Source organism: Olea europaea, chromosome 7 (genome assembly GCF_002742605.1).
Source record: "Olea europaea var. sylvestris chromosome 7, O_europaea_v1, whole genome shotgun sequence".
Lineage (NCBI taxonomy): Eukaryota > Viridiplantae > Streptophyta > Magnoliopsida > Lamiales > Oleaceae > Olea > Olea europaea.
This window is the reverse complement of record NC_036243.1, coordinates 26,348,123-26,359,724: the sequence shown is the minus strand read 5'-3', so window position 1 is coordinate 26,359,724 and position 11,602 is coordinate 26,348,123. Positions and strand designations below refer to the sequence as shown.

The 11,602-nt window shown below is 36.2% G+C and overlaps 1 long non-coding RNA gene across 1 annotated transcript; it reads right to left on the bottom strand.

Moving 5' to 3' along the window:
* Positions 1–2,229: 2,229 nt before the first annotated feature.
* Positions 2,230–3,385, bottom strand: LOC111397598. Its single transcript, XR_002703280.1, has 4 exons — positions 3,346–3,385; positions 3,134–3,194; positions 2,855–2,915; positions 2,230–2,567 (listed from the first exon to the last, which is right to left on the bottom strand). It is a non-coding gene; the product is annotated as an uncharacterized LOC111397598 (long non-coding RNA).
* Between the last annotated feature and the right edge of the window lie 8,217 nt (positions 3,386–11,602).

Here is an 11,602-nt window from a genome sequence, read left to right as displayed (position 1 = left end):
TGCCGTTTTACACTTTACGGGATTTATTTGATATAACATGGTAAATTCGAGCATGTGAATCGAAATTATGCGTAAACCCTAATTAGGATTAAACTCTTTGACCAGGGGCCCATTTTCAAAAGGAATTTCTCATTCTGTGACATGAATATGCCGAAAATAAGGTCCTTGTCTCCCACTTTTGTCCCACTATCCAATAAATTTGATTGCTTCTTTTAGATTTTTTCATCTTTTTTAGGTAATAAATGGGAATCGCTACTCACATGTCTCACTATCCAAATAGAATAAAAAATTTGTCCCACCATGCATCAGACAATGTGGAATGTTAACCTTTTATATACTGTTTTTGGCACCAAATGGTGAGGGCACACGATATCGCATGAACGTGTTGGTCTAGTCTGTGTATTTTCATATCATTTGAATGTTTATCGAACTTTGATCGTGTTTTTCAATTACATGCAATTTTCAAATTTCATAGAGTGCGTTTGGTTATCAATATTTTTCATGAAAAGTGTCATTTTTTTCATTCAAATTCTTACTTTTGCATTATTTGATTGATTTTTTTCATGGAAAATATTTTCCTACTTTTGGTCATGCGACCATATTTTTTTTAAAACAAAAAGGAAAATTTTTCTTTAGTGGGACTATATTTTTATTTTTCAGACAATTCACTCTCTTTCTCTCATTTACTCCCTCTATCTCTCATTTACCTACCAATAAAAAATGGACAAATATAAACATTTTCAAGATTAATGATAAAATTAATCAAACACGTTTAATTAACAATTTCCATACAAATAATTTCTAGGCAATTCAATTGTCTATAATTTATTTAATTTCCATGTAAATTTCATACTTGTAATCAAATACATCCTTATATTTTTTAAGAAGGTAATCAAGTGATGAATTAGCCATCTAATTTGATAAATTTGTTGATTATTTGATTATTATTATTATTATTTTGGCTAAATTTAATGGTCATTTGAATAAGGATTTGACAAGTTTGAATCATTTGATGACCATTTGAAAAACATCTAAAGTTTAATGGCCAATAGATAATAATTTGATAAGTTCGATAATCTTTCGAAACTTTTAAAGTTTAAAAGTCAATGAAAATCGTTATGTAAAATTCAATGTCCATTTAAATTTTTAACTCTAAACTTTCCTTCACTAACACTCGTATTGTTAACGACATTTTTCCATCTTTTTTTCCCAAAAAAATTTGACACTCAAAGAAAATTGAAAACACTTGTACTTTATTTATATTGATTTATAATTTATCTCCTTGTATTAGTTGAGCAAACTATGCTTAAATGTATCGTATTTGATGGCAATTCTATTGTACACGGACATTAAATTATCATATGTTATTTCTGATTTATAATCCATGTACTTTTATTTATCTCACCATTTGTTTTCAATGAGATATATTTTCAAAGTATGATTTTTCTTTTTCTTTTTTAAACGCTGTTAATTGTCCAAAAATAAATAAATTGTTAGTTAATGTATGTAGTCATGATTTTGTGTATCACAACAAAGTCATTAAAATACCGCGCGCATAATACGTGTTCTTGACTGATTTTCACGGACGAATCATCATCTTATTTCAGCATAATATACTGGAATTCTGATTATCTAATACAATTTCATAACCTTCAAGAGTATTAATGCAGTAACAAGCATTACAAGATCTAAAACACATATTAAGTATATCCTGTTGTGGAAAGACAGGAATGTATAAAACTGGGGGGAATGAAAAGTTCAATACGACCCAGATATCCACAAATGTTACATTTGGCATGTTTCAAACAAACCTTGCACAGCCACCACCATTTACACAGAACTGGTAAAGGTTCAATGATGCAACAACAATCTTGTCACTAAATTTTAGAGTTGGCCACATGAATAATTTTTCATCATCAGCCTAAATTTTCATTACCGGTCCCTAGCTCAGGTAAATCATAGTATGTTGACAATCAGTACGACATTAATCCTAGGACACATTTAACATAATGATGCAACATACAATAAATTACATTTTTCGATTCTTGACAATTAATGACATGGAAAGAAAACATCCCTTTCGGGCAATAAGGGAATAAGTTTGGACAAAAAAATGAGTTTTTGAATAATAGGGTTCAAATAGGGGCTTAAATGAACGAATAAAAAAGTATGAGCACAACTGAGAGAGAATGGAAATAAACATCTCATGTGTCTAAAGCAAGACCAAGAAATTTTAATCAATGGATGAATAATAGAATAAAAAACATAACTTGCTTGACGACAAGGTTATCCAACACAATCACAATATGTTTCCCCGCATTGTAAATAAACAAGAACCCTTTAACAAACAGTCATGGCATTATATTTAAAGATCATGGGCCAGCGTACCAAATGAAATAAAATATAGAAGTTAAATATATGTTAGACATCGTTCAAATGCTCATATTGCTAGTTTTTGAGGCTGAAAACTTTATACTGAAGATTCTTAAGCCAATCTCCTCTATCCTTTTCCTCTAAACCATTTGTAGAACCTTGTTGCATTGTCAGTAGGCTCACCATCACCATATCTGCAACCAGCAAACCACCCCCAAAACTTCAATTGCATACTAACTCATTTACCCTATGATTTTTTTGGCAGATGCAGATATGTATTCATTGTTGAAACATAAAATTATATGCACACAAATAACTAATCACTATACATCTGGCACATGCATATACACAAAGGCCATTACAGGCAAAAAGAATCTAGCACTCTGTGAAGTTTTTTTTACCATATAAACTATCAGCTTTAGGTTCAATATCGGAAAATGAACATTATAAACTCTAGGAATTGAAGATACCATATACTTACCTTCCAAATATTATGAAGTGGCTTCAATTGGCAATTTTTAATTGTACATGAGTAACTCAACCTATAAAATACACAAATGTTGTCAATTAAATATCAAAATCAAATAAACTCTGAAGTTCAAATGTTGGCTTCAATTTGCTGGTAAATCAATTATGCAAGAGAAGTGTGTGTGCTGTGTTACTGTTTTATATAATATCTTATATGATATCTAAACTAACTACGTAATGACAAGAAAACAAGGAGTGCTAAAGTAAATTCAAGCATCCCAAAATTTCTTACAGGGTGAACGTTTCCAATGTACAGGTTAGCTCCCATATCAACACTTCTCATCTTTAGATGCCTGAAAAGCAAAACAAGTTGATTAAACAAATTAATCATATTTTAGTTACAATGTTGCAGTGATTCTTACAATAACAATAAAGACACTAGGATCTGCAAAAACATACAAAATGGTGACAAACTGAAGTACAAAATGACATGTAATTACATACCTTATTCATCATATAACCTTCCCATGCAATCTAATCATATTTGTTAGGATCTTCCTCTAGCTGCTCAAGGTGATTTCCGGGCTCAGTTAACCTTTAAACACCGAATCAACACCAAAAACCGAAGGTACCCGAACGCCGCCGCTCCTTTCTACCTATGGTTGCTTTGCTTCCTTTTGCTTGTTGTTTGCTCACTCACAAAGGATGAATACCACACAGGTAAGGGTCACAAAGATACAAGCAAGAGATAGAGAAGATCAATCAATAGGATGCACGAAGAAGAAGAAGGCAGCCTCTCTCTCTCTTTCTCGGGTTCTTTCAAAACAGGACAAATAGAAGGCAAGAGAGTTACCAATATATATAGTAGACCAATGACAAACTAAGGTAAGTTATACATATGGTAAGTAAGCTCGACTAGGGTTATGGCCCAATAGCACACCAACAAGCCACAAAGGTTTATTAGCCATCCAATAGGTAAAACAACGTTAAGTCGGGTCATCCCATTATTCGGTGTTGATTTATCGTTTAGTCATTCATGTCGACTGATAAAACTGGTTTACATCATCGCCCGAGAGGTCGTTTGACAACATGATGTCTAACAATATTTAGAAACTTAACTGCCTGCAGAAAAAATCGCTTTTGAAATTGGGGGAAAAAAAAGAATTGCATTGTTAAACGCAATCTAGAACTGCTATTGATGCCCACTTTAAAAAATATTAATCACCATTCATTAGTTAAAGGGCTCTATTCAAAGTTCTCTTTTAATTAAAATAAGGAAAATGAAGAATATTAGGAGGATTTATCAGAAAAAAAAGGATAATAGACAGAGAAATAAATAGGGTTCTACCTCCTAGACAGAGAATAAGATTTGGTGATTTGATCCATAGCTCGTTCAGCCTCTTTTAATTCTTACCTTCAAATCCTTTACAAAATGAAAGCTGCTGTTTGGTGGTAAAAAATTCAAGTATGCTTTGGCCCTCACTACCTGGTCTTTCATCTCTTTAACCTTCTCATCTAATGCCCTGCCTGCTATATGCTATACGTTCTGATCATGCTGAAACCTGTTTGGCTGAGAATGTTGCTGTCATAGAACAAAAGATATAAATGATGAAAGAGGAAAGAAGCAAAAGAAAAGGTAATAGAGAAGGGAAAATTCGAAAGACAAAGGACATGCTAGTGCTACTCCACCAACCAGTATAGAATGATTATGAAATTTGTAATAAGAATGGAAAGAACATATCCATAAAATATAAAAATAGCTTCAGCGAAAAACATAAGAAAACACATGATGAATGAGGAGTTGCAAAAACACAAGCATAATAGTTGACAGAAAATCTGTGAAAGGTCTGCTTACGTTTCAAAATAAGAACACATAACAAAGAAGGAAATTAAAATATGGTAAAAATTGTGAGAAAGAATGGTTGCATGATTGGGCGCCATGGCGCCCAAATTGGAAAAATGGAGCAGTGATGTGGGCGCCATGGTTCTGAACGAAACTTGGCGCCATGGCGCCCATTTCAATTCTATATATATAGCTGTTTTCCCCTTCATTTTAAGACCCGATTTTGAGAGAGAAAAATAGAGAGGGCATGGATAGAATTTTACAAGTAAGAGTTTGTTCTTCTTGGGTATAAATTCAAAGCCATTTTTTTCTTTCTTTGGGATTAACTTGAGGCTTGTTCAAGTAATCCAATACATTGTTCTTCCAATATACATTGAAAATCATTTCTTCCCCATTTTCTTGTTCTTGAAGTGGTTTGGGATTTTTCACATTGTCAAGTTTGTTTGATCTTGGGCAATCCTTGGGAGGTCGTTTCCCCTACAATTTGGTATCAGAGCTTCTTCTTAAATCAAGGTGGTTAAGCTTCGATTTTTGGTGAGTTGCTTGAACTTTGTTGTGCACACAAGGTGTTTGTAAAAATTTCCAAGTGAACTTTGGTGGTTTATTTCCGGTAAACAAGTAGATAAATCATGTCTACTAGAGGAATGGTGAAGATTGGGAAGTATGAGATAGAGAAATTCAATGGGAAAAATGATTTTTCATATTGGAGAATGCAAATGAAAAATTTGTTGATTTCTCAAAAGTTGCACAAGGCATTGGCTGGAAAGGAGAAGAAGCACGTTGATATGTCGGACGAGGATTGGGAAGAGCTAGATCTTGAGGCACGAGCGTCTATCATTCTATGCTTTGAAAGAGATGTTGCTTTCTTGGTTGATAGTGAGGTAACGGCGGCGGAGGTGTGGACAAAGATGGAGGCGAACTTCATGACGAAGACTCTAACAAATCAGATCTATTTGAAGTCCAAATTGTATACTTGCAAGATGGATGAAAGTACACCAATCCGAGAGTACGTCAACAAGTTTGATAGGATCATATCGGACTTGAAAGACATTGATGTGGAAGTAGATGATGAGGATCAAGCACTTCTACTACTTCTTTCATTGCCAAAGTCTTACGAGAACCTAGTACAAACATTGATGCTTGTGGGTAATAAACTTGTGATGGAGGACACTAGAACGTCACTTCTAGCAGATGATCTTCGAAAGATTGCAACTAGTGGCATGTCTACCATTGGTAACAAGGAGCAAGCTCAAGGATTGTTTGTAAGGGGTAGAAGCAATGTGCGACTAAAGGGCAAGGGAGAAAAGTCTAGATCGAGTTCTAGACCTCTTGCGGAAAGGTCTTGTTTCAAATGCGGTGAGCTCGGGCATTTCAAGGCGAATTGTCCTAACAAAAAGGGTTGGAAGAAGAACAATAAGAATAACAACGGGAAGGTGCAAGTCAAGTAAGTGGATTCTTGACTCTAGATGCTCTTACCATATGTGTCCAAATAGGAAGTGGTTTACTACCTATAGAAGCACTGATGGTGGAACCGTATTGATGGGTAATGACCATTCCTGTAAAATGGTGGGGCTCGGTTCAATTAGAATCAAGATGCATGATGGAGTGGTTGGAACATTGATGGATGTTAGACATGTTCCTAATTTGCGAAAGAACCTTATCTCTGTTGGTGCCTTAGATTCCGGTTGTTGCAAGATTGTAATATGGAATGGAGTAAAGAAGGTTGTTCGTGGTTCTTTGACTATGATGAAGGGTATTCGTGAAGGCAATCTCTATGCTCTTCAGGGTACTACAGTTACAGAAGATGTAGCGGTTGGAACAAGTGGAAGTGGTGGAGACCCATGTGAGTGCACTCGACCATGGCATAGGAGGCTTGGGCATATGTCTAAAAAGGGGCTAGATTTGCTAGTCAAGAAAGGTTTGCTAAAGAACTTGAAGAAGCCTTGCATGGATTTTTGCGAGCATTGCGTGTACGGTAAAGCACACCGAGTTCAGTTCCAGCCAAGCAAACATAGAAGCAGAGGCATTCTAGACTATGTGCACACGGATGTATGGGGTCCGGCTTCTGTCACTTCCAAAGGCGGCTCCAGGTATTTTGTTACATTTGTTGATGATTATTCTAGATATGCTTGGATTTATTTTTTGAAGCGTAAGAATGAGGTATTCGACACTTTTAAGAAGTGGAAAGCAATTGTTGAAAACAGAACAGGAAAGAAATTGAAGACACTGCGATCTAATAACGGTACTGAGTATACAGATGGTGCTTTCAAGGAGTTCTATGGTAAGGAAGGCATTGCGAGACACTGGACAGTTAGAAATACACCGCAACAGAATGGGGTCGCGAAAAGACTGAATCGCACATTTCGAGAGAAATCGATGTGTATACGATCCTATGCTGGTTTGGGCAGAGAATGGTGAGCAGAGTCGGTTGCAAATGCTTGCTCCATAGTGAACCGGTCTCCACATTCAAAGTTAGTTGGAGATGTACCTTACAGGGTATTGATAGGAGAACATGCAGATTATGAGAAACTCAGAATATTCAGATGCACAGCGTACTATCATGTCAACGAGGGAAAGCTTGATGCGAGGGCCAAGAAGGCTATATTCTTGGGGTATGCGGCAGGTGTAAAAGGCTATCGCCTATGATGTGTAGAGGATTCTAAGTTCATAATCAGCAGAGATGTTACTTTTGATGAGAACCCCATGATAGCTTCGTTGAAAGCTACAGTGCCCGGTGGTGATGATGTTGAGACTTCAAAGTCTCAAGTTGTTGACATAGAACCTAGAGATCAACCTGGTTCTAGGTATGTTCAAGAGGAGCATCATGCAGACACTCAAGATGAGAGTGATGTTGGGCTTGAATAAGAGGCGGTTCAGCAAGAGAATGTACAGGCACAGCAACAAAAGCAGCTTGCAGATAACTTGGCATCCTCTAGGCCACGCTGTACTTACAAGCAAGTTCTAAAGTTGGGGTCAGACAAGCCTTTGAGGCACTATGGGCAGACAAATTTGGTTGAGTATGCACTCTCGGTGGAGGATGATGAGCCTACCACTTTCAAGGAAGCTATTCTAAACGACAATAGTGAGAGTTGGTTGGCAGCAATGGAAGAAGAGATGGAATCACTTCACAAGAACCAAACATGGGAGGTTGTCCTATTGCCCATAGGTAAGAAAGCTATTGGTTGCAAGTGGTTGTACAAAAAGAAAGAGGATCCTACCAAGCTCGGTGGTACAAGATTCAAAGCAAGGTTAGTGGCTAAGGGGTTTGCACAAAGAGAGGGAGTTGACTACAATGAGATCTTTTCTCCGGTGGTCAAGCATACTTCCATTCGGGTGCTATTGAGTATTGTTGCTCATCATGATCTTGAGCTGGAACAACTCGATGTCAAAACCGCCTTCTTGCACGGGGACTTGGATGAGGAAATCTATATGCATCAACCTGAGGGCTACAAGGTTGAGGATAAGGAACGTCAGGTATGTCGCTTGAGAAAATCAATTTATGGATTGAAGCAATCTCCTCGACAGTGGTACAAGCGATTTGACTCCTTCATGCTAAAGCATGGTTTCTCCAGAAGTGAGTATAACTGTTGTGTTTATATTCGAAAACTTCGGGGAGGTAACTATATCTATCTTCTTTTGTATGTGGATGACATGCTTATCACTTCGAAAAGCAAGGTGCAGATAGATAGGTTGAAATCTCAACTTGGTAAAGAGTTTGAGATGAAGGATATGGGGGCTGCTAGCAAAATGCTGGGTATGGAGATTAGAAGAGAGAGGACGAATCGGCGAATGTTCTTGAGTCAGAAAGGCTACATTGAGCGGGTTATTGCTAGATTCGGGTTGCAAGGTGCAAAGTCGATGGTGACGCCATTGGCTCCACATTTCAGGCTCTCTGGTAAACAATCTCCTACTACAGCGGAAGAAAAGGTACGCATGGATCGTGTACCTTANTAGAGGCCGAGTATATGGCCATGGCAGAGGGAGTGAAGGAAGCATTGTGGTTATGGGGTCTTCTAGATGATTTGGGGATTGAGTAGGATTGTATGGACTTATGGTGTGATAGCCAGAGTGCAATTCACTTGGCAAAGAATTAGGTTCATCATGCTCGAACCAAGCATATCGACGTCAGGTATCATTTTGTGCGTGATGTCATAGAGGAAGGTGATATTTCTCTCTTGAAGGTACACACAAATGAGAACCCAGCAGACATGTTAACCAAAGTGGTAACAAGTAGCAAGTTTCAGTATTGCTTGGACTTGCTTCACATTAGTCCGTGTTGATATGCCCGAGTGGGCGTGGCCCTTCGGGGCGGGGTTGAAATGAGGTGGAGAGTATATGAAGGTGGAGGTGAACTACGGAGGCTTGATCCCGAGTTTTGGGTACGTAGGCAACTATGGTTTGAATGGTGCAGCCGAGTTTGGAGCTTGCTGCTTCTCTTGTGTTCGTCCAAAATTTGAAGTCTATCAAATGATGTACGAGGTGGACAATTGTGAGAAAGAATGGTTGCAGGGAGGCATGCGCCATGGCGCTATGATTGGAAAAATGGAGCAGTGATGCGGGCGCCATGGCGCCCAAGGTTCTTGATTCAATTCTATATATATAGCTGTTTCCCCCTTCATTTTAAGACCCGATTTTGAGAGAGAAAAATAGAGATGGCTTGGATAGAATTTTACAAGTAAAAGTTTGTTCTTCTTGAGTATAAATTCAAAGCCATTTTTTTCTTTCTTTGGGATTAACTTGAGGCTTGTTCAAGTAATCCAATACATTGTTCTTCCAATATACATTGAAAATCATTTCTTCTCCATTTTCTTGTTCTTGAAGTGGTTTGAGATTTTTCACATTGTCAAGTTTGTTTGATCTTGGGCAATCTTTGGGAGGTGTTTTCCCAAGAAAAATGTTCTAAACATAGCCATATTTATGCTCCATTTTTGTAAAAATACATTTTTCTCTTTTTTATTTTTGACCACACATTTTCCAATAAACTAATATTATACGCAAACTCAAAACTTTTTCTTAATATTAAACCACACATTCTCCAAAAAATACTATTTCAAAACACAACTTTCCCCAAAATTTAATTTTAATGGAGCCCAAACAGGGGCATAGCGAGAACTCATGAAAACCTAAGGCAAAATAAATGGAAACCACAAAGAACAAAGATCTCTCATTACACATTTTTGGAAACAAATGAAACTTATAAAATTGAACATTTCATTGTTGAACTAAGCTTAAATCCAGTAAGGTTTACACTGTACAAAAATTTTCAAAAAATCAGCGGCATAGAGATTACTCAGGAGAAATGAAAAACAAGAATGAACTTGTACAAATAAAATTAAATCTTGTAAGGTTTACACTGTAGGGAAATTTTCAAAAATTCAGTAGCATAGAGATTACTCAGTAGATATGGAAAAGTAACAAAAATGAACTTGCTTCTACCTGTGCCAAGGAAAGCGTTCCTCCAAGTTCCATATTATTAAACTGGTTCCCTTTGTTGATCTCTGTAATATACAGGATGGTCCACCTGCATGAGGGAAAAGAATAGAAAAAGGATCTGACTACTTCAATCATACTCCAGTTGGCTCAGGAGGATATAGCTCAGTTTATTAGGAGTCTGATTTATGACTACAACCATTTTTGAACAAGATTGAGATAGAAGACATTTTAATATGAGAAAATGACAAACATTTATAAATATTGAAGTATCTATAATTACAATTTAGATATTAATCGCTAAAAATGAGAATGATCATCACTATGGATTGAAGTAGTAAGTATTCCAAAAAAAATTAGGCATAGTTAAAATGACATCGAACACTTTGATGCACATTTTATGTTTATAAGCACGCAATTCATCTAATGCATATAATACCTTACCCCGAAAACTTTTACTATTATAGAAGGTTGCTCAATAGATAGCAAACAAATATTATTAAGAGCCCATTTGACACACATTAATTTATTTTAAGGTTTGCTACATAACCATTTTCAACCACACATTCACACAATAAAATATTCTCCTTGTATAATAAAAATTTTTCCCTACTTTTTGACCACACATTCCCCTAAAAATCACTATTCAAAAATCCTTTTTTCTACAATAATAGTTGTCAAACAGGCTCTAAACAAAAGAGCAGCTGATTTACATTGAACGATAGGATCATAAAAGGAATAAGACTGCTATAGCTTTTAAAAGAAAATACAGCATAACATAGGCAATAATATTGATGGTGTTGATGAATAGAGGGAAACAAGTTGTTCACCATTAAATGAATATTGGTATAAAATAACACCCAAACGATCTACGATGGTTTACAAGTTGAGTTCACTCACGTTGAATTTAGTGCATTATGATAGAAGTTCCTCAGAGCTGGTATGACAGGAGATACATGTACATCAGGGTACAAACAATCTAAAGCATAATAATCACGGGCCATAACTTCAGTCTCGATTGACCATTTAAACAACATGACCAATTATGGCAAATCTTGCTTGATTCATCCTTCCACGAGCCCATATTTTGTTCTCCTACATGAACCTTTCATATGACTTAAAAAAAAAAAAAAGAAAAAAAAAACACTTTATATCTATATAGAACAAAATGCAACAATTCCATTAAACATTAAGAGACTATAACAACTTCATTCTTTTAATCCAATGTGAATGAGAAATTAATCAACCATAGAATAGGATCACTTGAAATATAAGAATCACTCCTTAAGGTATAAAAATCAGATCTTCAATGACCAAATCTAGTACAGCAAAATAACGTCCAAGTTTTCCATTTTCCAAGAACAATAATTGCCAGTATACAAGGAGACAATCAAAATTTTCACAGCCCAAAACTAACATAATTATCGCATCCCATTAATATTAGCCTCTATGGCCAAAAAAAAAAAAAAAAGGATTACAGAGACTATA